The 2,987-nt window shown below is 33.3% G+C and overlaps 1 long non-coding RNA gene across 1 annotated transcript; it reads left to right on the top strand.

Moving 5' to 3' along the window:
- Positions 1–485: 485 nt before the first annotated feature.
- On the top strand, positions 486–2,955 carry LOC111703613 (uncharacterized). The gene is made up of 6 exons (XR_002765641.1): positions 486–759; positions 843–1,789; positions 2,004–2,144; positions 2,265–2,377; positions 2,452–2,579; positions 2,684–2,955. It is a non-coding gene; the product is annotated as an uncharacterized LOC111703613 (long non-coding RNA).
- The last annotated feature ends 32 nt before the right edge of the window (positions 2,956–2,987 follow it).

A 2,987-nucleotide genomic window follows, 5' to 3' on the forward strand; every position in this document is an offset into this window, starting at 1 on the left:
AAACGCCCGATTCATAACGGTACCCTAGAAACCTTTATCTGACCAAGTATGACCAAATTCACAATTTGGAAAGCTGATTATTTTCAATTGTGATTTCTTTTCCAAAGTTTTTAAGATAAAGGTTTCTAGAGTAACGTCGTAGATCGGGCATTGACATTTTTGCATGCTTGGCCTNAAAATTTACAATTTACTGACATTGATTTTTCCGAAAACATCAATTAATTCCGTAAAAATCGAAATTTTCAAAAATGGTATTTTTTCAAATATTTGGGTATTATATCTTACAGATCAATTCTTTTGAAAAAAATTATAATATTTGAAAATTCTAGCCATCCAAGGCCAAAAAGTGGCTTTTATTTAAATTTCAGGTGGAGATCCATGTAATAGTAAATAACCATGACAATGGCATAATTGAATATTTATATGTCTTACTCTATTCAGATCAGATCTATTAAGATTCTAAATAAATCAGGAGAAGAACCTGCTCTACAGACTACTCAAGGTTCAAGGATTGTATCTGGAGAAGAATCTTCTCTACAGAGTACTCAAGGTTCAAGGATTGTATCTGGAGAAGAACCTTCTCTACAGAGTACTCAAGCTTCAAGGATTGTATCTGGAGAAGGACCTGCTGCACAGAGTGCTGAAGGTTCAAGGATTGTATCTGGAGAAGAATCTTCTCTACAGAGTACTCTAGGTTGTAGGATTGCTGCACAGACTCAAGAAACAACTATGGGCGAGAAATCAGATGTAATCTACAAGGTAAAGATTTTCGAATTAATGAACTTGTACAATATGTTCTGATAAACAGCATTTAGCAAATTATTATTATTTTTGCTTTTAAGGATTTTTCACTGCTTCTGAACACCAGGAAAATTGTGGATATTAAAACTTTAACTTCAATTGACAAGTTCCATCTTCTAATCAAGAACACACTTCCAGAGCATGGTAAATACACACAAAAACGTCGTTTCAACAGTTCTTCAGTCAAGTCATATGGAGAAAAGTCTAAATACATCCACTACAGTGAAACAACTGACAAGATTTTCTGCTTACCTTGTGGAATGTTTGCCTCAAATAAAAAGCAACTGTTGCCATCTAGATGGATCAATGGTTATTCTGATTGGAAGAACATTTCAGTGAAGGACAAAAAGGGTCTTTCCTATCATTTAAATTCAGAGTGCCATTTATCTTGTCACATGCAGGCAGAAAAGTTTCTTGAAAGCATGTCAAGTAAACAGAATGAGATTGCTAGAATGGTTGACTCTGCAAAAATGAAAAGAATATCTGAAAATAATGACCTTCTGGATGCTGTAATTAAAAATGTCAGATTCTGCGGAGTTCAAGGTATAGGATTAAGAGGCCACATTGAAAAGTTTGATACTAAAAACCCACACAAAAACCGAGGAAACTTCCTTGCTTTGATGGATCTCACTGGATCCTACAGTGATAATTTAGAAAAAATGCTACTATTTGTAAAGAAACAAACTCAGGACGGAACAAGACCACAAGCATGATGTCTTCACATATCCAGAACGAAATAATTGATATCTTTGGGAATCAAGTTCTAAAATCAATCCTGGATGATGTGAAAAAAGCAGGCCTGTATGTGCTCATTGCAGATGAAGTCACAATGTTTAACAAACAATTTCTGTCACTATGCATTAGATTTCTGTGGATTCTGGAGAAATTAGAGAAGAATATCTCAGCTTCATCGAAATTGCTGATGGAACTGCTGAGTCAATCTTTCAGTACATGTTGGATGAGCTTGAGACAAGTGGACTATCTATAGGTAGATTTTATAGGGGTATATATTATTGTAAAAAAAATACCCTCCCCCCACATCACATTTTTGAGGTTTATCATTGCTATTTTATACCTTTTGGGAAAATAATAACTTTAAACTTTATTCCTTAACTCTTAATTTTTAAATTTTTAAATTTTATTTTTAGTGATGAAGTTTCTTTTGCTAAATGTTAAGATCTTAAATCAATCATTTTTTACAGAAAACTGTCTTGGTGCTTCTTTTGATGGGGCAGCTGTCATGTCCGGACATTTGAATGGAGTTCAGGCTAAACTTAAGAAGAGAGTGAATCATGCAGTATTTACACACTGCAAAAGTCACAACTTGTCCTTATCCATAATGGGTATGTAGTTTTATTAAATACTGTTGTAATAACTATGTTTACTCTTAAAATCTATAGATCTCAATATTAGATTAATTTTATTCAGAATGTTACCAATCAAATTGCAATATTTATGTTCAGATACCATCAAGCTTACTAGTCTACAGCTGGTAGTGACTATTATTGCTGACATTTCTATTTTTTTTCTGGATAATAGTCCCAAGAGAGAGGCTTTTCTCAACGCAATATTCAAGGTATTCTTAAGTTTAAAAAAATGAGTTTCCATTTCTATTTAATTTCTATTTCAATTTAAAAAAAAAATATTCAGTTCTACTTCCCTGACTCCAAATGAAAACATTGTTTGCTCAAGCTCTGTATGACAAGATGGACACAAAGAATCGTTGCCTGGTCACAGTTTTATGAAGTATTGAGTGTGATCCTGATAGCATTATAGAGGTATTAGATTATGGGGTTTACTTAACCAGATGAGGTTAATGTTAATGAACTAATTCACGTTTTTACTTATTTTATTTACATTTCTTCTTAAAAGTAATATTTAGGTTATTGTTGGAACCCGGCAGTTGGGCGATATTCCAGCACCAATAATAAGTTTTGATGCATCAACTAAGGCAAGAGCATCCTGCCTTATCAAATCTTTCTCTGATCCTGGGTTTTTGGTAGGTGTTGCATGTATGGACTGTTTCCTAACCCCTACTTTGCTTCCAACCAAACAACTGCAAGGCTCAAATTTGGAAATATTGAAAGCATATCAAATAATTGAAGATGTCATTCAGGAAAAAGTTTACAATATAAAAAATTATACTTATAGATTTAAAAAGATTACAAATTGTGATTTATCCCCCC

The sequence above is a fragment of the Eurytemora carolleeae genome, unplaced genomic scaffold, assembly GCF_000591075.1.
Source record: "Eurytemora carolleeae unplaced genomic scaffold, Eaff_2.0 scaffold552, whole genome shotgun sequence".
Taxonomy (NCBI): Eukaryota; Metazoa; Arthropoda; class Copepoda; order Calanoida; family Temoridae; genus Eurytemora; species Eurytemora carolleeae.